This window comes from Lutzomyia longipalpis, chromosome 1 (genome assembly GCF_024334085.1).
Source record: "Lutzomyia longipalpis isolate SR_M1_2022 chromosome 1, ASM2433408v1".
Lineage (NCBI taxonomy): Eukaryota > Metazoa > Arthropoda > Insecta > Diptera > Psychodidae > Lutzomyia > Lutzomyia longipalpis.
Window position 1 is genome coordinate 10209444 of NC_074707.1, and position 27781 is coordinate 10237224.

At 32.3% G+C, this 27781-nt stretch overlaps 1 protein-coding gene and 1 long non-coding RNA gene across 3 annotated transcripts in view; one reads left to right on the plus strand and one right to left on the minus strand.

The window, feature by feature from the left end:
* The window catches only part of LOC129788275 (klarsicht protein), a 166813-nt gene extending 145865 nt beyond the window's left edge, over positions 1 to 20948 (minus strand). For both annotated transcript variants that reach the window (XM_055824278.1, XM_055824277.1), the window contains exon 1: positions 20757 to 20948. The gene's annotated coding sequence lies outside the window, so the exon portion shown is untranslated. The remainder of the gene's footprint in view (positions 1 to 20756) is intronic.
* LOC129790597 (uncharacterized) lies at positions 3495 to 3957 on the plus strand. Its single transcript, XR_008750576.1, has 2 exons — positions 3495 to 3645; positions 3722 to 3957. It is a non-coding gene; the product is annotated as an uncharacterized LOC129790597 (long non-coding RNA).
* Positions 20949 to 27781: the final 6833 nt, after the last annotated feature.

Genomic DNA, 27781 nt, shown 5'->3' on the forward strand with positions numbered 1-27781 from the left:
TTTAAAATGCATGAAGCATATGCATGTAGTCGTGTATTGTATTCTACTGCCGAGACACTAAATTTAATAAAAATTCAATTTATTCATAATGGATCGTGTGTTTCTTATCTATTCTTCAAAATAAACAATCTTTAATCGAGAAAAAGATACAAAATTTTAACAATGATGCATATGCTTGATGCGACTTAATTAATAATTCGTATCAAGCATAAACGTGTGTTTCAAAATTGTTCCTTTTACTTAAAGAAAGATCGTTTATTAAAAAAAAATCGAAAGAAACACATGAGGCATAAGTTTTATACATTTAAACGGAAGCTATAAGATAGAATGGGGGCGTGGCTATTGCATATTTTGGGCAAATCTTCCCCAACTTTACTTTAAAAAATTTATAAAATTTATTGAGCCTTTTTGAATATTTTTTTTGGTCCTCTGATTTCATTAACTTCATGACACTGCAGTGAATAAACTCCTTTACAAGTATTATATTCCACGATTTTGTACAAGAGTTCTAAAAAAACATTTATTTCCAATTAAAACAAAAATAACTCCCAACGATCCATGAAGTTGTTAAGTGGGAAATTCAAACTTAATCCAGGTCGTGGGAGTGACGTTTTTATTTGACAAACTTCCTCAAAAGAATGCACACTTTGAGCAACTTTCAAAGCACCCTCTTGACAGTGATATTAACCAAACAATATCTTTTTTGATATACAACGATGAGTCACTCCTGCCCCTCACGAAAAATTTTCTGCCCTAAAACCAGAGCAGAGTAACGCGCCTTCCAACAATATAAATGTAATTCTTTTAAGGCCTCACCCTTCGCTTCCATATAAAACTCCACAACACACAGCAATCACGTGCACAAAAGAGAATCAATGGAAAATGGCATAAATTACAAGTCCAGTCAATTGTGAATTTGTGTGACCGTGTAATTAAAATGAATAACAATAATATAAAGCCGGGAGAATCTTGCATGTTTTATCAATAATTTATCATTTTTCTTCGTTGTAATTATTATTTTGTCTTCTGCAACTATAACTTCATGTCTCTTTGTTCTTTTCTTTTCACTCTTGGCTAATTTGCACTGTGTGTACGAATGGAAAATAAAAAGGTAGAAAAATACGTCTATTGGTAACACGATGCGTGTCTTTTTTTAGGAATGAAGCTCATTTTATGGATTGTTTATTGTATACGAAGAATTTTCCATGAGCAGATTCGTCGCCCCATTGCTTTAACTTCTTCTATCCCCAAAGAGCATTTTCCACTATATATTTTATTATTAAACTACATGCACGAACACCGAGGGAGGACATAAAAAATTATCACACTGGAAATTTATTCTGTAAATATTGTCTGCAAGTTTTTTTCTTTGTATGTTTTTTTTTTTTTGTAAAAGTTCTATTGTAGAAAAAAGTTATGCTAATCATTTGTTGTTTGGTAAATGTTAATCTGCTTCAATCGTGAAGATAAAATATTTATTTACTGATTAGAAAAATGCGCAAGAATGTGTAAGAAGCTTCCAATTTTTATAATCCTTTATCAAATAAATATTATTAAAAAAAAAATAAAGCAAAGCGTCGCTGGTAATGAGCAAAACAAGTCTGATTCTCTTATAAACCTAAAATATTTGTTTCTTATACTATTTTCAGCCAAAAAATAATCCCAATACTTCTAGGTATCCCCCAATGAACATAATATCTGAAGAAAAGAAGGATTTATGCTGTCACATAACTTTCCCAGCCATATTCACAATTTTGCATTAAATTACAGTAAATAATTTCAATGTAGTCAGCAAGGCAATGTAAATCGTGGATGACAGGTCTAAACAATTCGTCCTTATTCTATGTTTAATGTTTCTTTTCAACAATTGAGGACACATGAGATTAGTTCTCAACTAGAGCTAATTCAACAGTCACACAATTGCACCATTAACTTCTTGTATTCCATGCTGTTCTCCCGCAAGGCACTCAAATTGATTCTTGTACCACCTCTTGCAATAAACTATCACGACACTTTCTGGAGGTTTGTAAGCATTGTGCGATGGTGAAGAAAATTCCTGCATAGTCAAATGAAATTGAGTACCCTGAAACATTATGAATGGCTAAAGTTGGATATAAAGAAGCATCCACATTCATTCCCATGTGAGACAGTGACAAATTCATTGCCATCGTCTTCTTGCAAATGACTAAATTCCCTCCGGTGTTGATTTTAAAGCATTTTCTATTTATGTCATTCATTCCAGAATTCTATGAATACTATGCTGAGTTTATTTGCGCATCATATGTGAGAATATAGTCACAGCTTATAATGCATTTCTCTCTCCCCATCTCACTCTATCCTCCTTTGCATATAAAATGGTAAAAGAAAGAAAACTTTTACTACCTACCATTTGAATGTCACAACTGTCTTCTCTTACCACTTCTTCTTAGCAACAAAAAAGAATGTAGAGTTAATGAGATGTTGGAAAATTTTCTAGATACTAAAATTTACTTCTTTTTGCCACTAAATGATAACTTTATGGGAATTTCATAATTTTTCGGACACTTTTTTACCCTTCATCATGTTCTGCAGAAAAAAGAAAACCATATTTTCTCGTCCTTCACCGCTATTACTAAATTTTTATCATAAACTATGTTTTTATAAGTAATTTTTACTAATTTTCTTGCAGAGAAAAATTACAAAATTCCGTAAAATTTTCATGCAACAACTTGTTAGAATATAACGACCGCAATAAACAATTTTTTATCAACTCACCCAATTAGTTTAAAACTCTATCTCAAGTCTGTAAATCATAAAATTTAACTAAATCTACCTTGAAGCAAACAAGCCCACAAAACATGAATATCTTTCGTTGTTCTTTCGGTATGTTTTCACACAGTGTGTGTTGTCAAAGATTGTACGCGGAGCTGAGGCAAATGAAGAGAGAAGGCATGTAATTAAAAAAGAAGAAACTTTTCTTCTCCTCGAGGGAATCCCAAATATTTTCACACTCAAAAACGCATGGGGCACACACAAGATTATAAGAGAAAAAAATTCATCAACATTTCAGCATCCCAAATTCACAAAAGTATCCCATCCCAGGGGTGTTTATCTGAATGAAAATCTTCGGATTATTCACCAAAGATTCGATTTATTCACCAATATTCGGAATAAGGGAGCTTATTCTCACAAAAATATTTTCTTTTCTATCTATTTCGTCTTACAAGGGATTTTGTAAGATTTGGTATTCCAGCAAAAAAAATCTTTTATAGCACCTTTTTAGAACATTCCCCTCAAAACACCAAAACGTAACTAGATGTCGCTATTTGTGACGTTTGACATTGAGAAAATAAATAAAATTAATTCGGATCGAACTTTATTACAGGAAATTTATTGAAAAGGGACGTTTATTTTCTATTTATTTCGTCTTACAAGGGATTTTGTAAGGTTTGCTGTTCCAGCAAAAATTTCTTTTTCATTATTTTATAGTAACAGACCTCCGAAACTGTAAGTCGAAAACAGATGTCGCTGTTAACGTTGAAAAACGAAGTGAAACTGAAAATGCCGAAAATAGACGAAGTGAAAAAAGTTAATGTAAACAAATAAAATGAGGTTAAAGTTAAGTGAATTTATCAACAAAACACAATGGATTATTCGGGATTTTTGGTAAAAATTTAACCCTATTAAAGTATTTTTGCATTTTACATGATAAAGAGTTTTTTTTTTTATTTTTTTTATCTAGATTGTGATGGGCAAAATTGAATCATCCGGAACTTTTGGACATTCTGTAGCATCCACAAATTCCGGGAAGAGATACCCGGACAAGTCCCAGGCAGCATGAAATGTTTATTTAATAAGCAGAATCCCATCCTGGGATGCTGGAAGCATTTGTGAAAGAACAGAGCTTTACAGAATGGCCATAAAGGCATGAAGTCGGGAATCTAATATTCTTAAATAAAAAGGCTTTTCGTACTCTAACTTTTTGCTTTTTAATCTACACTATACAGAAATATCTTTCAGTGCAGCCTGCGTGAAGGCATAATCTAATTATCTTCCTCAAGGCCAAGTCTCTGGAAAGTATTGACATTCGTTGGCATAATTCCCAAAAAAAATGGTCAGACTTTTTCCACATATTTCACAAAAGTTTTTGTTAAAAAACAACCCAAAACAATTCCAAACACTCATATTCATGTAAAGTATCCGTCAAAGTAGTCAATTGTTGCCTATGATGATAAGGAATCATGCTTTGGTGGTCACAAAATTCACAAAAAGATTGAAAAAGCACCTCGGCAGGTCCTTATAAAACACATGATTTTGTAAGATTTTCTTACAAGTTATAAGAAAAAAATCGGCCGGAATACCAAAACCTTTTCTTTTCTATTATAGCAAAAATGTTTCTCGCGACGTGTTCTAAAAGTTGAACTGTGAAACTTTTTAGATCTTACAAATTTATAAGTTTTTTTTGTGAGAATGCCAAAAAACCTTATAACTCACGAATTGTAAGAAAAGAAAAGAAAATATTTTTGCCAGAATTAGCCCCAAGGTTACTAAAAAGGTTTGTTACTTTTTTGCATTTTGATCATATACTTCGTCTTTACAACATTTTATGGGAACCCATATAAGGCTTGTTACTTTTTTACATTTTAATCATATACTTCATCTTTACAACACTCTGTGTGAACTTATATAAGGTTTATAACTTTAGCTGTTGTTTTAACCGACGTGAAATGTATAATCTTGATTTCCGGGTTTTTCGTCAGAAAAACCCGGAAATCAAGATTATTGTTTATAACTTTTTTACATTTTATTCATATACTTCGTCAAACAACACTCTGGGGGGACATATATAAGGTTTGTCACTTTTTTACATCTTTATCATATACTTCGTCTTCACAACACTTTGTGGGAACTTCCTATCACTGAAAGAATTTCAAATTTTCAAGTACTAAATTGAACATTTTACTGCTTATTTTGTACTTCGATAAGCACTAAAATTCTTCTTCTTCCTTTTTTTGATTTTTGAAATAATATCGATATCGATATTCAATATCGATATAGAATCTTCTTCTTTTTTTCTTTTCTCATGAAAATTGAGGAAAATCATCTCAACCCATGAAGAAGCAAAAAATGAAGTTCCTAATCCCCAGGAAAAGCCGAATTTCAGGAAAACCACATTTTGTATTATTGTTTAACGAATATAACCTAAAACTAAGAAGAAAAAGAAGAAGAAGAAGTTTCAGTTGAATAATCGGTTTTTGAAAAAAAAAAAGCGATATTGTGTGAAAATATAACCAGCGCCTCTATATAGATATTTGAGAAATAAAGTGGTGCTTTTTCAACTTAATTAGTACTTAGAAAAGCAGTAAAACCGACAGTCGAAGCACAAACTGTTTTTTAAGTGATATCAAAGGGTGTATGTATATATTAATTCGCCAATGATTCGTATGATTCGCTAAGATTCGCCAAAAATATCGAATTATTCGCCAGATAAACACCCCTTGATCCCATCCGCTGCATGGTGCAATGATGTGATTTTTCCGTGGCATGTTGTGGCTTAAAAGTGATACTACTTTGGGAGATCATCGATATGAATCTCTCACCCATTAATCTTGTAGAAATTCACCCTGAAGGCGTCACTTTGCTCCAACTTGACGGAAAACATATTTTCGCATTGTAAAACCCCTTCTCCGCCCTCCAACCCGGTGGAAATTGATTTTAAATCAAGAAATTGGTAGTAGTAAAGCTCTGAATTGATAAGTCGTGACTCAATTTGATACCGAGCGATTCCCCTCAAAGTTATCGCAATGTGTCCATTGCCTTGGTATGTAACACAATTCTTCTGACATAATTGAGCGTGCGCGGAAAAAACGGGGCAACTATATAGCATGGTGACGATCGCAAAAATATTTCCCAATCTCCACCCAATATATATATTTATTGGCGACACGTCTCTTTTCTTTTGCTCCGGTTTCTCCTGCTCGTGCCAATATTGTGTGCACTTCTGTGATCAGCTTCTTTATATTGTGAAATTCAAGGAGACAAAAGGTACAACAACATTAATTACATCAGAAGTTTAATAACTTACAAACCACATTTCCGCACTCTGCAGATTCGTAGGTTTCCATTACACCCAATTTCATGTGAAGGAGTAAAAGAAAAAAAGAAAGAATAAAAAAAAATCAAAAGCGACCAGTTTGGGGGAGAAATTTTGAACGACACACAACGCGACTTATCCAATTAGCTCTTCGTGTTACAATAGAAGTGAAAACTATTTACTCTCTCGCGGGTGAAACAAGTCCGAAATCTCGATAATAAACGACACACACAGGACACGAAAATAATTTTTCCTTGATCGTGATTGTTGTCGCGCGCGAAGAAATTTTGTAGGTAAACAGCAGCCAGGAAAAAGCGCACATACTTCGTCCATTGATCAACAAGTGGTCTCATAGTGTGTTGAATAAAATTTACTGCAGAATTTGCAAGAAAGCTCATTTTTACCTTCCTCCTTCTTCTTTTTCTAAACTTTAATATATTATGCATTTCCAGTTAATCACACAGACACCACTCTCATTCTTTCACCACAGGGGGTTGTTCTCTCCAACACACCATTTTTCATTTTTTCTTTACTTTGCGCACAACCTTCCTGGCAGAAAACTTTTGCCTCGTACAATCTGGCTTTTATCCTACAATCGCGGCAATGCATACGGAGAGGGGCCTCCTAACTTTGGCAACAATCGCAGCAAAACACATTTTCCACTCTCTCACGTAAGAAAGTGAGTCTCTTATATGATAAAATATAAAATTGTTGCCTTGTACAAAAGTAGCACTAATGTGTCCTAAAACAATGTCACAAGAAACGAACACCAACTATTTACATTCCACACAGTTTATGAAATTATTCAAGGGGGGCTATTCATTGAGGATCATTACTGATCTTTGTTAAGCTCTATTTAAGTTTCTAAAAAGAGTTATTTCAGGCTCAATTGTAGCCTTGAGAATAGTCCATTTCGATGATAAGAATTTATCATTAGAATTATTTAGTTTTATAATTTCAAATTAAAAACTGACGTTTGGAAAATAGTCAAATTAAAAATTTTAATGGACGTCTTAACGAATTTTTAAGTATTCTCATGTTGATTTCTAAAATCAAATAATTTAAAAAATATTAGAACTAATCTGGCATTTGCCAAAATTGACATATCTGTCAGATTTGTGAAAATTGCCAAAATTTATGTTCAATCAATCGTTAAATATTTTTATAATGTTCTTAAAATCTATACAGTTTTAAATATTTAAACTGATCTTGTGAAACTACTAAATCTTTAAGAATTTTAAAAATAAAACTTTTGAAACTGACATCTGTCAAAACAAATCATTTTTTATTAAAAAAAAAATTATGTTCATAAGACAACTGGGTAAAAAATGAGTAAAGGTTTAAAAATCGTTAAATATTTTCATAATGTTCCCAAAACCTAAACAATTTTAAATATTCAAACTGATTTTGTGAAACTACTGAATCTTTACTACACTTTGATTTTAGCCGTTAGCTACTGAATCTTTAAAAATTTTAAAAATAAATCTTTTAAAACTGACATCTGTCAAAACAGACATATCTGTCAAAATTGACAAATCTGTCAGAATTGTGAAAATTGCCAAAACAAATCATTTTTAATTAAAAATTTATCTTCATAAGACAACTGGGTAAAAATATGAGTAAAGGTTTAAAAATTGTTAAATATTTTTATAATATTCTTACAATCTAAAAAAAAATTAAATATTTAAACTGATCTTGTGAAACTACTAAATCTTAAAGAATTTTATAAATAAATCTTTTAAAACTGACATCTGTCAAAACAAACAAAACTGTCAAATTGACACATGCAAATGTGTCAAAATAAATAAATTAACTTCAATTTGGGTTTTTGAGAATTTTCTAATTACGGATATTTAGCCAACAATCAGACTAAAAAGTAAAAATAAAAGTGAGTCAAAGTTCTCTAGTAATTGAGGCCTAATTGAACTAGAAAAAATCATTAAAGTATTAATATTCCATGTAAAACGTTTTTCAATACAGTCTTCTTTAAAACCTTATACTTCAGCCTGAACTTAAAAAAAAATTATAAAATGTTAAAAAAAAGAAAATAAATCTTGAAGCTTCAAAAGAGCTTTCTAAAAGTGAAAAATAAAATAAATTTCAAGAAAAAATAAAAATAAATCATGAAAATAAATGAAATCATAAAATCATTAACTATACATAATTAATTCTAGAAATTAAATTAAAATTCAGAATCTACCAGAAAAGATAAATCATTGAGAATTACACGAGACAAAATACCCCACATTGATATAGAGATCTTAGCAATTTATCAATGATTATTGGCCTTTACTGTGTGGGTCAGCTGTGCAATTTGTTTTACAGATTAATAGCCATGTCCTTATTGAAAAATGATGACAATTTGCACAAAGATATGCAGTTAATTCACCTGTTCTGTCCCTCTTCGCATATTGCAAACATTCTTGGAATGATCATGCAGTGAAATCAATTAAGTACTAACTGGAAACTTGTTGTATTATATTTTCCAATTTATCCTTCTTCTACTTAATAATCCCACTAGAGAATTAATGAATGTTTCAAATGAATCAACAAATGATGGCAACTTTTTGGAATCATTGCGAATTTCCGCAATATAATGCTGCATAGCCCCTTGTAACAAAGTTGTAATGATGTGCAAAAGTAAGTTTAAAATGTGCACAAAATTTATTTAATTGTCTATTCCTTCGGCAAATGACAACACAGCCTCGGGGGAGAGAGAAAGATTGAACAAAACCACGAGTCTATAATAGCTTCTTTTGGGTATTGTGTTGTACCTACATATATAATTTATTCTTTGAGCCAAGAAAAAAAGATATATCAACCGCAAATGAGCCTCTCAAGTCCCTCTCAGTGGAATATAAGGAGGTATAAAATCACTTTCATCACTTAATTTGTGTGCGTGTCTTTATTTAGCAAAAATACTTGGAGACACTATGTCTCATTATGCACGGTGAATTTTCAATGTAGAATTGCATGGGGACTCACTTTGCACCTTAAAGAGTGGGATTCTTTTTATTTTAATCACTCCGTGCATGTTACAACTTCCTTGATGACTTTTTCCTCTTCATTTGGCACTTTTTCCACCACCATCAGTGTCTTTCGTATGGGAACTTTTTTTCTTTACTTTGTTAAATTCGATATGTCTTTGAGTATAGTGCCAGAGATTGAGAGTGAGAGAGAGAGAGAGAGAAGTTTAGCATAAATGTAGTAAGTTGGAGTTAAGAGAGACCCCTGAGATGGCTGTTAGTGATATATTGATTACGTTGAATATGAGTTTGTTTGGTTCAAATGAAAGTTCAGACAGCTTTTCTCCTTATTACTGCACAGTACCTACATATAAACATACACACCACAACACACATTTCCTCAAAACCATCATCAATGAAGAGTATTTTGTGGGTAGCAAAATATATGGTGTGACGAAAAGCTATTTGACTTGTCTGCATGCAGATGGATTGAGAGGAAAAAAAATCACATTTTAAAAGTCACAGACAGCCTCTTTTAAAGACCTTTTGTTGAATTATTCCGCCTTTTTGTGTTAATTTCCATTTGGATAATGCTTTTTCTCTCACTGCCTTGGCCATTTGATTTGATTTTTTCGGTTGATAAGATCTCTTCTGGGTGGACACTTAAATTTTTTCGTTCATCATCTTATTTTCCCTCAAAATGCAATCTCCATCATCATCTTACTGCATTAGACTGGCAGATGAACTTTTTACCAAACGGGCCACGACAAAACCAACATCCAAATGAAAGAATCGTGTGAATGGCAAAAAGAGATAAAATGTGTGGAAAGAATTGAAATTTGTAATTCAATATCAACCATTAAAAAATAATATTTCTTTTTTTTTCTTCACCAATTAATCATCGTCATATTTCCACCCATTTCTTCTCCGGACATCACACTATCTAAATGAGTGCCATTGCTACTCTTTTTTTTACAACATCTCTTCTTTATATTTTTTAACTACCACCTCACATCTTTTTTATTGCTCTTCTTTTCGGGCTTGTATCTTGCATTTTTCTCCTACTGCGCGGCCACACCAGCAAACTCATCAAAAAGTCAATCATAACGCGTCCAGTTATAAGAGTTGGTGTCCCACAACGTGTAGAAGTTTGTTTATGCGTTGTAATGCGATTTGTGAGCAGATTAGTAGACAACTTTAATTTTTTTGTAAAATTCAACAATTTGATGGATAAAAATGGTCATATCTCTGGTTCTATAAGACCTACAGAAATTTCTTGACTAGTTTTGGAAAGGTATTAAAACAGGCTATAAATTAACATAAATTTCAATAATTTTCAAGGTCACCTCCAGAACACAAAATGGCGGATTTTTGTTCTACCAAAACAGTTTTTTACACTTTTTGTCCTCAAGGAATGGTCTTAGAGGTTTCTGATGTTCTAGAAAGTTGTAGAGTTTTGCAAAACCTTTAATTTGATACAAAGATGAGTACAATCGGCCAAGCCGTTCAGGAGATATGGTTCTTAGAACTTTTCAAATTCAAGAATTTTTCAAATGGCTATATCTTCTAAACGGTGACATAGATTTTCTTCATTTTCGGACTGGTGAAAGATATTAAGTCAGGCTACAACATATTAAAATTTAAAGGAAATCGATAATGGGGATTCGGAGATATTGCCCCTTAAAGTTAGGCAATTTTTGTTTTTGATTTTAGCGCCTCTTGCGGACATTTTTGGAACTCGGAATGTTCTAGACAGTTGTAGGGCTTCTTGAAACCTTTCATTTGAACCTAAGTTGGTCAAAATCGGTCAAGCCGTTCTCGAGTTATATTGAAAAAACACTTTTTGCTTTAGGCCGCCATATTTGCTAAACGGCTAGACCGATTTTCAAGTATGAATTATCGATGAAAACATCTCACTGAGCTCTACAACATACTAAACTTTCAGACCTCTAGCTATAAGGGAAGTGGTTGACGGTAGTTCAAAATGGCGGACGGCGGCCATCTTGGATTTTGAAAATGCAAAAAAATGAAATTTTACACCCACATTTCTATAGAAAACTTCAAACCCGAAGTCTCTATCTGTTATTGTTCTCGAGCTATAAAGCAAAGTTTGGGCGACCGGCCGGCAGGCCGGCCGGAACAAAATTTTTCCACCACCATTTTCATAATGTGGGATGTCTAAAACGTGCTCATACCAAGTTTGAGCCCGATCTGAGGTGGTCGGTTTTTCCGACGATTACAATACTTGGTGTTGGCCACGAAGTGGAACACCAACTAATAACAACACAACACTAAATTGGACCTCCCTCTCCCATCACTGAATATTTTATATAATCACTATTTTAATGAACTTCTTTTTTTTTCTTATTCGAGTGTCTCTTTTTTTTCCATTTTGGGAACATCCCATAAACGACTTATTTGCAGATAAATTGTTAATCTAATCTCATGTAATTGAATACATAAAAGTGAAGATCGCAACATTCTTTACAATTTTCTACTTACAAGATAAACAAGCACTAATAGAGACAAAATAACAATGTTTAAAGCACTCGATTTAATTTGAATTAACAAAACATAAAAAAGGGAGGTTAGTTGGAAAGTTTTGTGAAGAATTTCTTTTATTTTTTTTATACCTATGATCGTTAACCAATGTAAATAGCATTTAATTTATTTTCTCCGTGTGTTTAAATGGCCACTGATGACAGTTTTTTTTTTATGTAGGTATGTGCCAAAATCTTTGAAAAAAAGTGTGAGTTATAGTTTATTTTTAAAAGTTTTACATTATTATTTTTAATAAAAATTAAGAAAATTTTTTTTTTTTGAAAGTCTAAAAGAAAACTCATTTGAAAAATAAAAACCCTCGCGTTGGTTAAACCGAAAGCCTCCTACAACTTCTTAGTAATGAAGGGTAAATTACAGGAGCGTAACCAGAAATATTTTCTAGGATCTGTTTCAAGAAAAAACAAAACATTCTTTACTTGTTTTTTTAAATAGTTTTAAATAAACAATTTAATATTAATTTTTGACAATTTTTTGTTAAAATTCTAGCTATTTATGTTTCGTTTCCAAAATTTGACGTTTCTGTTTTTACTTTGACACTTAATTTTCTAACGTTTGACATATATTTAAAATTTGATTTATTAAAGCTTAATGTTCTTTTATTTAAACGTGACGGAATTCTTCTTCTTTCAATTAATTAGTTGGTGTTCCATTTCATGTAATTTTTGTCTAGAATTGTCTGAGCTTTCAGGATTTTTAAACATCTCCAATTTAATTTTCATTGATCTGAATTTTAATTATTAAAAAAAAATTAATAAAATAGTGAATAAAGCGTTAATTGTAAGAGCAAAATAGATTAAAATATAAAGTAATTTGGAACCTATTACAGACTAAATTATTCTTAAAAAGAGATCTTATAAACTGTCCTTAATCGATCAAGTTTTTCCAACAATTTTGAAGAGAAAATTGTTATGTCTCTTTGATAGTACAACACGTCCAATTAAATCCTTAAAAACCCATTAAATATAAAAATCAAAGGCCAACATTTTATCAACCCACCAATATGAATACCTACGAGAAATACCAAGCAAACTTAAGAGATTATGTATATCTTCGCAGCAAATAAAGCACTCCCTTTGAAGGTATTTATGGGACTCACACGACGGTCTTTCTCTCAACCAAAAATACACCTCAGTTAATTGTCTACTTCCTGATGTCGTTAATCAGTGGAAAAATTGCTCTATGAATTAGCACATATTCACAATTTAAATAAAATTAATTTCCTCCTAAAAAATTTAGCTTCCACGCACTTTATTTTTGGCATAAGCACCTTATTTAATGTGACGTGGACACATTATTCAAATAAAAAACTTCATTAGAAGGTTTTTCCAAAAAAGGGAAAAATTTGAATGAAAATATCAAATAAACCCGACGTTAGTTGAAAATGACATTTAAATGCAATAAATTAATTTTACTTTCTATCCGAAATTGGAACTTTAACGCCTTCACACATTTTAGGGAACTACTGATTTCAGTTCTTCTGCGTTTTTCTCTATATGTTCCTCCTGTCGGAGCTAATCTTTTGTGGGTAAATAGAGAGGTGAGCAACAATCGATAAATTCATCAACTTTATATTGCCAGAACTCTCTTCCTTTCAACCCATTCATACTTCCTATGCTGCGCGTATTTTTTTCTTTCTCTCTCTCCTTTTTAACACCGAGTTAATCTTCGAGACAAACCATATTGGGCCAAGTCGATATAACGAGTGGCAATAAAAGAGAGAATAATAAGCATTAAAAAGAGGCCCCAAGTAAACAAATAACAATTATAGGGATTCCTCAAAAGGTAGATAATTGGGCATCGATGTAGCGAAGTCTCCGGCGCGCATACACTTTCTAGATCTAAAATCACTTTTCTTTTGCCAATGTTGATCATTAATCAATGTGAAAAGAAATGAGAATTTCATTGTGGCGCACACAAATCAACACGCACGAAGAATGATCGTGAAATCATTGAGGAGTCCACATTATAATGTACAAAGAGTATACGCGCTCCAAGACAGTTTCAGGCAAAAAAAAAGCAGCCTATAGCAATCATTTTCTTTATATGCACCTTACCAACGTCGGAAGTACTTAATCTCGTGAACGTCCATCCATCTTAGGTGATTATCAATTAACAGAAAATTCTGCACACACACACTATTCTGCAAAAAGTCTTTTTTTATGTGTAACACAACAAACTCCCCGTCATGCATCTCCACCTTCTCTGACATTACCCGATCAATCTCCCGCGCACATCAACTGAAACTTCATCATATGCACATCATGTCCATTTTCAGCACCTCTTTTACACCTTTCATCACTTTCTCACCCTTTTTCCTATTTTGCATAATATACAGAGTTATTCCATTTGCTCAAGCATATGATTTGTGAGAGGTCCATGTGAAGGTAATTTGTAGATTTATGGTTACGGGATAACAGAAGTACAGGACTCGGAAAATCTCGAAATTCTCCAAAGTTTGATGATCACTAATTAACAATCATTAGATCCTTTAGGGTATTACGAGAATTTGCATAAAAATTCTATGAATTTTTGTTGAAACACATTAATTTCTGAAATTGGACTTCAAGGACTTCAAGGACTTCAAAATTCTGAGAAACTATACAGAGATCTGGAATCTAGAATTTTGAAAAATTCTAGATCATGAGGATAGCGAATCTAGAGATACAAATGAATCTTAGATCTGAATCTAAAAGGATTGAGATTTTCTAGATTTAAGCATCCTAGAATTCTAGTAAAGTTCTATGTTGTATTTTGATTAGAAGATCAATTATTTTACAAACCAGAAAAATTTTAGGCTATCGAAATCAGAACCTTAAAGGTAAATAACTAGGTACTAAATGTTTTCTAAACTTTCTTAAGTTCTAGAAACTATCAAAGTAGTTTCTAGACTTGAAAATCAGTTATTTTATGAACCAGAAAAATTCTGGACCTTCAAAATCAGAAGTTTTAGGCTAGGTTTATATTAGTTGTTTTCTAAACATTTGAGAGTTCTACAATCGTTCTTAATTTTTTTCTGTCCTGAAGTTCAGTTAGTTCACAAAGCAAACAAAATTCTAGATAACAAAATCATAAGTTTTAGGCTAGATTAATTTAGTAGTTTTCTAAACAATCTGGAGTTCTACAAGTTCTAGATTTTTCTAGTCCTGAAGTTCAGTTCATTCACAAACCAGAAAAATTCTGGACATCAAAATAAGGAGTCTGGGATTAGGTAACTATTAGCTGTTTTTCTAAACATTCCAGAGTTCTAGAAGAGTTTTTGGTTGTATCTAGCACTAACGATAAAAAAATCAAGAATTTCTGACTACAAGGCTAAACTTAATTCTGAATTTCTCAAAATTTATCAATTATTTCAACAGTTTAGTTCAACAACCTTGAATTATCTTCATTAGAATCGCTCACTTTTACCAAAAAAAAAAAACAAGTATTGCGATAAATTTATTAGATAAAAGTTTATTAAACTTCCTCGGATATTCCATTTTGAAACACCTAAATTTTCACTCTTTCGTACTAAAAGAAGCAACTTAGTTTTATGTACAATTATGCAGGTATGCAAGCTAAGCTGTATAAGCTAAGTAGGTACTTTATGGCCGCACCTTTCTATCGTTTTTCGCAAATTAAATTATATTCAACAATGCCAATGATCTTTCAAAGAAATTATTTTCGCTCTCGGTCCGAGATTCCCAGACAAAAGACGCTGTGGGGGCAAAAACCAGTCCACCACGCTGCGAGTATCTCCAAGATGAAGAAATTTGATCTGGAAATTGCGGGTGATCACCAATCAACAATGTGAAGCGTGTTTTTTGTCACGATAAGTCGTACAAAGAAATTAATTGTTGGTGGTAACCCAAAAGAGAGTCGATTGTCGTGAAACACGATACGGTCATTGCTGAAAATCTCTAATCGAGGGAGATCAGACGGATCAAATGAGATGAAAAAAAAATCAATCACTTGTTCATCCAACAAATCAGTGAAAATTGCCCGTCTCGAGTCTGTGAGAGAGTGCATTGCTCAGAGAATTTCAGAGACTACAAGAGTATACACACAGAAAAAAAATGACAAGAAGTGGCAGTCAAATCGTCAATTTTTGCGAGTGGGCCACTCGCATAGACAAAATACGAATATTTCACTCGCACTCATTCGCACTATTTCTCGAAAATTTTCACGTTTATTGGACCGAAATTGAACATTGAATTCTATAAATACTGATTTGCTCAATCACTTACACCAATTTAAAATCAATATTTCTTCCATAAATAGCATTATTTGCCCAAAATAGATAAATAAAAATACAATATTAATTGATAAAATTAACGAGAAGAAAGCAAATGTTATAGCAGAAAAAAACATTTAAAAGGTTTGTTTCACAAACACTAGCGCCGCGCGGAAATTGGGCGGAATCACCAATTTTACACATGATTTTTATTTTGTTAATTTTTAATCTGGAAAAACTATTAAAACACCAAAATTATTATCTGATCTCATGTAAAGGTCCACAAAAATAAAATTTCTTCTTGAAAACATAAATTTTCGCATATTTTTTAAAGGATGTCACAACCGCGTCACAACCATATAAAAAATAATTTCTGCAACAGAATTTCATGACGATATGTCGTAGGATAATCCATACTTTTTCTTTTTTCGTCATTAAATAATTTCATAATGACTTTCAAAGTTTGAATTATTTTTTATAATTAAAAAAAAAAACATCATCATCACTATGGGCTTATTTCACGACGCGCAACAACTAGGGCTATAAAAAAAAAACAAAAGTTAATTAATAGACCCTTAAATAAGGCTGTGTTACAAAATCTTACGTCGCAGGGTTACTTTAAGATAACTTGAACTACTTTAGAAAGGATTTTTAAAAAATATTGTCAAAAACTAATTTAACTTGATAATGTTTCATAAGACATTAATTTAACTTTATAAAATAAAATTAAAGTCAATCGGACGAACAATCCTAAACCGAAATGTCCGATCATAAATATTAAAGCTTATTATAAGCTTAATGGTAAAATATGAAAGTATATTAATATGGTTACGTTGATCAATTTTAGATAAAAATTTTTAAGCAATTCAAAAATGGCCGTCATTTTATCCTAACTTTTTTCCAACAAATGTAATGTAAAATAAATATTTTATTTTACAACCACGCTTTTTGGATGATGTTTCTCACATTTCCCATAACCATAAACTTGTTTTTCACGCGAATATTATTTTTTTATTTTAATTATTAATTTATTTGTTTTAATTTAGGAAAATATAGATCTTATGAAACGTTATAAAGCCCTATTTTGTAGAATCAAGGATAGTTTGGTATGCAAGATGGCGGTTAAAAGAATTTGAGGGCGAAATCCCGACTGAAAATCCTTTCTAAAGTAGCTCATGTTATTTTAAAGTAGCACTTTGCGACATAAGATTTCGTAAAACAGCTTAATTTAATTTTCTATAAATAATTTTTGGGTTTTTTTTTGTAATTATAAAAAAAATATTTGCAAAATTTTGTAAATGATTGGATATATTAAGAATTTATTCAATGACGAAAAGAGAAAAAGGTATGGATTATCCTATGACATGTCGTCACGAAATCTTTTTGCAGAAGTTAATCTTTCAATGGTGTAACATCTTTTATAAAATGACCCAAAATCATACGTGTATGATGCAAATGCTTTTTTGTTGCAGGAAAACCAGAAAAAAAACGTGTAAAAACGTTTTCTGGACTGAATATCTCATATACCACGTCTCCAGAAAATCGTGTCAGTGTTCTTTAGATGAGGCATTGCGGGCAAATTGAAAATAAACAAGGAGCTTGTCAAAAAAAACCTGTCAAATGTTAGTGAGAAAGAAACTATCTACCATAGACTCGTAATAGTAATGTGCGAGTCTACCTGAGGCTCGTACATTGAAACTGCGAACCATTTCACTCGCATTCACAAAATGCGAAAAATTTTTCTGTGTGTATAAAGACTGTCGGGCTCCCCCTTGAGTGTGCGAGAGATTTCTTCCTCCTTTAAGAAGTTGAGAATGAGAATCAGTGAGGTTTTGTTGTTGTTTTTGTAAAAAAAAAAAAAGTACTCCTCGTAGCCGTGATCATCGCTTTTGGCGATCAGGTGCCACAGTCGAGCAACCAACCAGCCAGTCAGGCAGTCTCTCGCTCTTGCTTTTGGTGTTTGTAACCCCACAATTGGAGGGAAAAGAGTGAACTCATATCGATCGCAATCTTGTCTTATTGCATATTATGCTGTTTTTCCTCCACAAAAGACCACTTCTTCCCTGGCAAATGATGCACATTGACTTTGTGGCGCAGACAATGAACTCGGCGCAACTTGGTGGTTCTGCCAGGTTTCCAACTTCATCCTCCACCTCCCAAGCCCACCTTTCTTATTCCATGCGAGTACCGTCTTCCGAAGAGCTTCTTCTTATTTTCTTTCACTTTGCAAAATGTACATAATATCGGTATAGGGTATACACTGGATCGGAGCAAACACATTACATTTTTGCGCGACAATAAGTCATCCGCAACAATTTGATGATCCAGAAATAATGAATTTTTCAGCTCTTTTTTCTACCTCCCAATGTTTTGTGTAGTAGCTCCTCCACTTTGTGGATCTTTTGTTTGAAAACTCCCGCCACCCCTCGCTAAACTGCCACGATTATTCAACAATCAAAGCGCTTAATTTTGTTTTCCGGATTTAGACAGAGACCCACGGAATTTGGGCTTTGTACAAACTATAAGTGCGCAAAGGAGAGAAAAGTATGGCCAACAAAAAAAAAACAATTAACATTTCAATTTCATAAAAATGTTTCTCTCTTCTCTCTTTTTTTTCTCTTCATACTTCCACTTCAATTTCAATTAAAGACAGAATTGAAATCAACACGATTTTTTGCAGTGTACTACACCTCTTTCTCTCTTCATGTGAAAATTAAATTAAATTCCCATAGAGACCTTCGTTGCGTTGATCAAGAGCTTCTATACTGATTAATTTTTCATTCATAGATCATCTTGATCTTTTTTTTTTTTATTTATCAACCTATTCGCCCATATTAGATACTTCAATAATGTGGATCGTATCGTTAAAACCACAATCAATTTGCATATATAGCGTACGTGCAGTAAAAGTGGAAAAAAAATGATAATGATCGTGTAAATTAGATACGAATTAGTACCTACAATAATTATACAAGAAAACTCGCCATGATATCGATCCATCGACAAACGCTAAGGTATTTTGAGAGAAGAAGAAAAAACGCTTTTACCTTCGAGACATACAAGGAGTGGGCTTTTTTTTCTGCCTTAGCGCTTGGACAAGGAAGGCTAACGCAGAGTTCAATCTTCCCAAATGGAGTTTAAAAGAGATGTGTCAGAGAGCATCGCGCACATCATCTTCACGTAATTCACCGCATACGATAATTTTCACATAGAGCACCGCAACGTAGTTAAAAAAAAAGAAAAACGAACATTTTGAGACCCTCACGAATCCTCAATTCACACTCGAAGGTTTTCCTGGTGGTGTCTGCGCTCTGATCTTTTGAATCTTCAACTTGTAAAGCTTCGATATATTACGTTGATCACGTAACATACCGCAAATTGGATGAGTGATTAATTAAAAAAAAATGTCACGGCTTCAAGCGGAAACAATTCAAATAAAAGTAAAAGTTATGATTTCTGTTTGTTTTATGATTGAAAGATATTGCTATTTAAAAAATACCTCAAAAGATATATTTAAATAATTGATATTCAACTTACTTGTATTAGGGCTTTTTGATTTCCTGATAATTTCCAAATAGGAAATGAACTTTGGGTATTTTTTTTTCGTAATTTAATGCAGATCAAATTAACAAAACTATTACTTAAAAATTAATTTATTCTCCCATGGCTGCAGGTGCTCTAATTTAAAAGCTTTGATAAGGAAAAACTCTTCAAAACAAAACGCTTAACATGTTAAATGTGTTGGGTACAAATTACGCATTTAAAACGAAAAAGTGATTTTTATACGACGTGTAAAAAAATAATCAATACGGTTGTAAAACGAAGCCCGGCTGGCCCTAAAAATATTGATTTTTTTTTCTTTTCATAAAAAAAAGAATCTCTTTCCAGGGAAATTACCTATTAGATGACGCATTTTACAAGAAAATTGATTTTTATACGACATGTAAAAAAAATCAATACGGTCGTAAAACTTAGCCCGGCTGGCCTAACAAATATTAATTTTTTTTTTTCATAAAAAAGAGTCTCTTTCCAGGGAAATTATCTTTTAGATGACGCATTTAAACGAAAATTTTTTTTTATACGACGTGTAAAAAAATAATAAATCTCTTCGTAAGCTTAGCCCGGCTGGCCCAAAAAATATTGCTATTTTTTGTTTGTTTTCATAAAAAAAACGAACCTCTTTCCAGGGAAAATATCTTTTAGATAAATTGCAAATAAAAAGAAAAAGAATCTCTTTTCTTTCTCAATTTAAAGACATATTTTTTTTTCATTTATAAATTCCTTTGGCTTCGAATTGTTTACTTTTTGTGGAAATTTTTCCGTTTTTTGTTGTCTAGGAGTCAAATTCTTTTCGTTCTATACGAGTAATTTACTGATCCCTTCTCATTTCATAATTTTACATTCGTTTCCAAGAAAATATCAGTCATATTAAATTACACCAATATGTGTCAGCCGGGTAATTGTCAAAAAATAAGACAATTTCTTACATCGTATAAAAATAAGAACGAAATTCTTCTCACAAGACTAATTTCGATTTAATTTTTGGGTTAATCCCTGCAAGCTCCAAAAGTAGGTAAAGTCTTTCAATAAAATTTGTACAAAGAATTTCCTTTAAAAATTTAAAAGAATTAATAGAATTATAAATAAATATCTAAATAACATAATTTTACGACACAAATTTATTGAATTACTTCCCCCTAAAGCCGATTTGATTGAATAATCCACCAAAATGAGTGAATTGAGGTAACAACAACCTACTCCATCCCAACCCAAACTTCTTGGCAATAGGTCTCCAATATATATTTTAAAATCTTGGATTATCTCTTGACACCAATTTCTCTAACAAATTCTCTCTCTTGAGAGAAAAACATTAAGATGTTGCATCGATGATGACGCCACACACGTTATTTCATAAACACGGGAATGCTTTTAATCGATCTCTTACCTTTTTAACTTCTCCTTCAAAACTTATGAATAATTCTTTTCTTCTTTCTGGCTAAAAATGAAGAGATAGATGCAATTCAACAACACCCACAGTGGACTGTAGGGCGGTCGAGTAAGAAAATTGTTATTTTAATCCAACGACACGACTGTCGTGTAACATCAGAGCCCTCGAATGATCATCATGACTAAATCTGGAATTAAAGATAAATAGAGAGAGAGAGGCATTAGTCAAGTTGCCTCATTGATCATACTCCGGGACAAATTACATAATAATTAAATTATTATGATGTAGCATAGAGGTAGGATAAAAACGTCTATGTATGGCTCATGCGATAGATAAATTGACATGTGCTTTTCATTACAAAAGCTCATTGCATTTAGCCACGAGTTTTAATTTATTTAAATAGAACATTGACCCATATTTGGGGCCTTTTTAGGAAGAAAACATTTTTCTTCTCAAACCACAAGTGTGTGGTATGTTGTACCCTCCCTCTTTGCAATCTATCTCTTTTGGATCTCTTAGAGATATATTTTGTGAAATTAACCACAAAAGAATCTCCATACACGCTGAATTAATCAACATCGTGTGCACATGAACTCTGTCATTCTAGGTCTTTTCTATATAAGTTTATGTTGGGACTTTTAATGCATTCAAATTAATTTATTGTTGCACTGATCTCTCGGCATCTCATGCCATCGGAGTGGCTCAATAGAAAAGTTATATGCGCGCGAGATGCTTGGTGTGGAATTTGCACAAAATTGCGTGTCTAAGCAGAGAAATTTATTACTCTGTGACATACAAATGAGCAAAATGGGCAATTATGAAATTTTCAATACAACATGAAAATATTTTTGCGTTTATTGCATATTTAGTGCACACAAAAATGCTTCATTTTCATTTCAATTGACTCTCTCAGTGAGACTCAGCGCACTAAAAGCAAGGGGTGTTTATCTGGCGAATATTTCGGTTTTCTAAGCGAATCATTCGAATATTTCCGAAGATCTGAATATTTGACTTCACATCAACATCTTTTTCTAAAACCCGATTAATTTAAAACCGAAAAAATAAAAAAAAAACGTATTTAGGAAATTTTGGTTTGAATTTAATCCTTTTTTGGGCTTTAATGAGTTATTTTTTATAAGTTTTGTTCCTCGATCATTGAAATTTTGAGATTGAAAACTAAATATAATATCGGCTTGAATTTAGCCTTTTTTGGGTTAAATTTACTACTTTCTGGCTTGAATTTACAACTCTTCGACTTGTATTAACTACTTTTTAAGCTTCAATTTTAGTCTTTTTTTCGACTTTAATTATGTAGTATTTTTTAAAGCTTTTTTAGATTACAGACTGTCTTTTTAGGATTGAAAACCAAATACTTTTAGGCTTGAATTAAGCAAGTTTTGGGAAAAATTTACTACTTTTTGGCTTGAATTTACAACTTTTTGTTTTTTCTAGACCTAAACTAAATATTTTTTAAGCTTTTGCTCCTCAATCTCTGCCTTTTTAGGACTAAAAAAATTTTTTTTGCTTCAATTTAATCTCTTTTAGGTTTGAATTTAGCATGATTAGGGGTGAAATTACTATTCGGTTTGAATTCAGTACTTATGAGGTTTGAAATAAATATTTTTTAGGCTTCTGCTTCTCAATCTGAGCCTCTTTAGAGGCAAAAAAAATCAATATTTTGATTTCCTTGGCAAATCATCCGAATATTAGCGAATAATTCGAATATTGCCGAAGATCCAAATATTTTTATTCAGATAAACACCCCTTGACTAAAAGTCGCTCAAATTCGCATCCCACCTCAAAATTCTTCACAAACAATCTCAACAAAATGTTCTTGTATAAATGTTGTGAACAAATGGCGCCAATTAGTTACAAAGCAAATAAATCAGGCTGTAATTTACATTCTCCAAGCTTGCTGTGTGCATTTTTTTTCTCTTCATTCCACCTAAAGCACTATGAGAGCATATTTTACCTGTGTGATATACATATTTTGCATGTATGATCACAAATGTCGAGCACACGACAACAGTTTGAGGTAATCACACCATGGGAATCACTTAAGGAAATCCACATAATTGACATGATGTATTTGAAAATCAAATAACTCAACTTTTTTTTACGTAATAATTTATTTTTGTTAAATTGCCATTGCGCAACATGTTAATAAATAAAAACATTCTCACCTCACTAAAGGGCCATTAAGGAATTCTTTTTTTTCTCACTTTATGTCTGTCATGATCTTTTGCATGAAACTTCCTTCAAAATGCGGCCAAAGGTTGAGGATTAAATACAAAAGTTTGCGCGAGAGCTTTATGCAAAAAACACATGGTTGAACACGTTGAATATCATCAATAACTTACAACACTTTATGTGCTTTTATTCTTCATCACACACACCCGCTCACCTCCCGCACTTAAAATGCCGCGAAAGTCAAAAAAGCTCTCTCACAGAGTTTATTGGAATTTTTCTTACAAAAGCCAACATGAAATTTGGTATTGGAAAACCTTGTTATGGATTATGGGTGCTTTTAAATTTAATAATAACAGAGCTGCAGTAATGATAGATGACAGATAAGAAGAGATAGAATTGTATTAACAATCGGCAATTTTTCAACCATGGAAATCCATTAAAATTCCTTCAACTTCTCACACACAGAGGAAATGTATACCAATTTAAAGAAAAAAAAACGTTGAGCAACCCACTTTGTGTTATTATTAAATTAAAGATAATATTGTATTGAGCCGGACGTCTAAAATTAACACTGCAATATTACAATTTTCAAACAATAACTCCCCCTCAAGCTGATTTTCTCTCAATATTTCATTTAAATCCACACACAAAATAAATATATAGTTTGATCGACCCCGAAAGCTTCTGAGCACCAATGAAAGCTCAATCATATTAATTTCACAAGAAATTCCCTTTTTACCTCCAAAGCATATTGAAGTATTGGTCATACAAACTACACAGAGAAAAATATGCTTGAAAGAACTCTTTCTTAATTCTTTTTTTTAAGAATTTCTTTGATCTAATTTTTAAAAAAATTTTCAATTAGTTGTTTATTCACATTTTATTTTTTTGGTGTTGTAGGATTAATCCCTCCGATTAATCGGATTGCAATCGGAAGGATTAATCCTACAACACGAAAAACATCTAATTCCGTCAGAATCAACTTAAGTATTCACATTTTAGTCAGATTTTACACACTTTATACAATTTTCTACAAATTCAATTTATTTTAAGAAAAACTCACAAATATCACCTTCATTGTAGACTAGACTTCAGTTATTTTTTAAGATCAGGCTTTTAAGGTTTTAAGGTTAGATCAGGCTGAACTGAAGCCGAATTCGTTTTAAAAGTCTGACCTAAAGGAACTAAGGTTCGGCTTAAAAAAAAATAGGCCTGGCTTGATAAACGGCTTAACTTTGTTTCTTAAGTCAGGCTTAAGTTTTCAAGTCAAACTTACATTTTTTTTTGAGGTGTTTAACAAATTACTCTATGCTAAAAAAAAAGTTAGCGAAAAAAGTAAAACTTATAAATGAATAGAAACTTATAAACCAAACTTATAAACGATGTCCTTCGAATTATCCTAGAACCTAAATCTATAAATAATTTATTATAATAAATGGAAAATGTTTTTTTTTTAGTTTCTAATTTTTTTTTTTATCCCGTTTACCTAAATATTACCTTAAGTTTGACCAAACTTATCGACAATTTGACCAAACTTATCTACACTTTTGCTTTTATTACCTAAAAAAAACTAAATAAAAAAAATTATATAAAAATAAATCGCATTTAAAAACATTTTGGGGCCCCGTAGGTAAAATCTCCGGGTCAGAATGTAGTGTGAGGTGATAACCCTAAAATCACATACATAATCTTATTAAGACTCTTAAGTCTGTGCACGAGAACAATTTGTGACTTCCCAAAGAGCCTAAACACAAGAAGAATTTCTCTCTGTGTAGCAATTGCAATTTATTGCCAACAAGATATAATAATTAGGATGAATTTAATTGAATTTTGCAAAAAGGAATTCCTTTCGCTTCGCATATTTGTACACAATTTTCATTTCATCATGCAAACAACATTATACCACATAAAAGCGACATTAGTTGAGATAAAACCTTTTGGAGTATGGGGGTTTATTATTTCAAAAATCTTCACAGCATGCCGGTGTATAAGCGAAGTAAATAATAATCTCGAAAAACCAATAAATTGATCACCATACGGTGGAGCTCTGAATGTGTATAGTGTGTGTATGAAATGTTTAAGAAGAGACTGGTGGGACCCCATAGGCGATATGTACCATTGAAAAATATTCGGTGAGGGGGCAAGAACATGCCTACAAAAATATATAACTACTAAATTGAATTAGTGCTCTCATATCCGATCTATTTGCCCGATTATCGACAACAACCAATTATTTTCAATGGGTACTCGTAAATTCCCAACTCTATAAAGAATTTCACTATACGCGGAGACTTTACACACAGTCTCTCTATAAATACGGAGACTCACAGATATTGCTAACCCTTCTCCATAATAAAAGTAGATATTTAACGTTTTGCAGAAAAAAATATCTATACAAAAATTACTTTATAAAGTCTCTCTGAAACCATAACAAGTCTTTTTTGTCCATTAAAGTAGAACATGGAATGAAAAATCACTATGTATGAAGTTTTTTTTTGCACCTTCTCCCACTCTCCTATGTTGTCTACAGTTGATTATCCCGTTTCTAGTGTTTAACACGCAAATTATACATTATTCGTGCAAAACCACAAAAATTTTAAACCCGCCAAAAAACAAATTTCCAACACTTGTATGCCACAAGAAAGGAATTCCTCACCTATACACCTCTCCAAGTTTTGAGCATCTAATCTAATCTAGCACAGTGAGAGAAGATTTATTGAATAGTGCACGATAGTATATAACATGAGCTAATTGGGCAAATTCACAGGGCGTTCCATTCAAGATGCAATTAAAACTTAATGAGTTTTAAATAACGGATACTTTGAATATTGTCCAAAAAGACATTCAAATTTACTTTACAAAAGCAGAATATAATTAATGTTGCAACACTTAGAATTATGGGAAGTTCTCATTACACGGTTATGTGCGTGATAGAGTACAGAACAGATTTTTCAGAGCTTTCGGTTGTCTACTTTGTATTTTCACTGGCCAAAAGAGTTTAGAGCTATTTCTTTAATTTTTAGCTGTGTTTCTTTCAGACACAGCTTTTGTGTACCGAGCAAAATCGAAAGTCGTCAGATCGGGCTCAAACTTGGGATGAGCACGAATTAGGGTCCCCACATTCCAAAAAACGTATGCGCTAAAAAATTTTTTTTCCGGCCGGCCGGCCGTCCGTAGTACAAAGTTAAATTGCAAGAGAACGACGATAGATAGAGACTTGCGGTAAACGGCAAAGTTTAAAAGTCGACTGGAAGACGTCCGATTATGACGTCAAATTTTACCCCCCACCCCTGCGTCCGCCATTTTGAATAACCTCAAAATTTTGTTTTCGCTATATCTCAGCCCCGGTAATAGCTAAAAATCTGAAATTTTTATATGTTGTAGGGGCCATCAAGACCTTTCCAACGATACCTCACTTTCGAAAATCGGTCAAGCCGTTTAGTCAATATGGCCGCCACAGTTTTTCATCGAAAATCGACCATAACTCGAAAACGGCTTGACCGATTTTGATCAACCCGGGGTCAAATGAAAGCTATCAACAAACCCTACAACTCTCTGAAACATACGAAGTTTCAAAAGTGACCGCTAGGGGGCCAAAAATCAAAAACAAAATTTTCGATGAGTTTTCGATGAATATCTCGAAAACGCCATTATCGATTTGCTTCATTTTTTGATATATTATAGCTGACCATATTATCTAGCTCCATGCCAAAAATGAAGAAAATTTATGTCGCCGTTCTCGAGATATAGCCTTTCAAAATTGGCATGTCATATCTCGGGTTCTACAAGTCCGATTTCGATCAACTCAAGCGCAAATGAAAGGTTTCGTGAAACCCTACAAATGTCTAGAACATTGCAACTTCGAGAAATGACGGCGAGAGGCGCTAAAGTCAGAATCAAAGTTTTCGAAAATTTCGAACTCGAATATTTCAAAAATGCCATTATCGATTTACTTCACATTTTAATATGTTATAGTTGAGGTTAAAACCTTTCCAACGATAGCTCAAACTCGAAAATCTATGGAGCCGTTCCCGAGATATGGCGTTTTAAAGATTCCTTGGGGGATGACTTTTCAACTTTTCTCGACTTTGCGCGTATTTAAATTAATTCGCGTTCTAGTTTGCTCTCACAAAATTGGTACACTGAAAGAAACACAGCTCCCGTAAGCTTGGTCAACTTACCAGTACATTTTTTATTTTAATTTTCAGTGAATGTATTTAGATTATATATTAAATATAATTATTTTAAAATGAAAAATTTATTTAATAATTATTAGTTTTTAGGGCTTTCGGCTGCCTGTAGAAAGCTTAATCAGGCGACTTTAATGTTATTTGAGGAGTATTTCTTAATTTTCGATAATTCTTTAGTTCTTAGAATTAAATTTTAACAGGATTTTATTAAAAAACTAAAAAAAAACGGGCGGAGTTTTCTTCTCAGTCGGGCCTAAAACTTTAAGTCGGTTTTAATGTTTTAAGTCAGTTTTTTTTTAAGTATGACTTAAAATTTTTAAAATAAAATAAAAATAAATAAAATAAAATAAATAAATAATATAAAATAAATAACATTAAATAAAATAGTTCTTTAATGAGAAAATCTTACATATCTTCCAGAACAACTCAGGAAAATCCAAGCCCGACTTTAAAATTTTAAGTCAGACTTTAAAAACAAAATCACAGCTAAAACTGACTTAAAACCTTAGGACCTACTTAAAAACCGACTTAAAATCTTAAGCCCGACTGAGTAGTGAATTCCGCCCCATTACTCTTATGGAAATTTAATATTTTTCCAAAGCTTTCAACTTACAGGAGAGCTTTTAATGAATTTACAACACA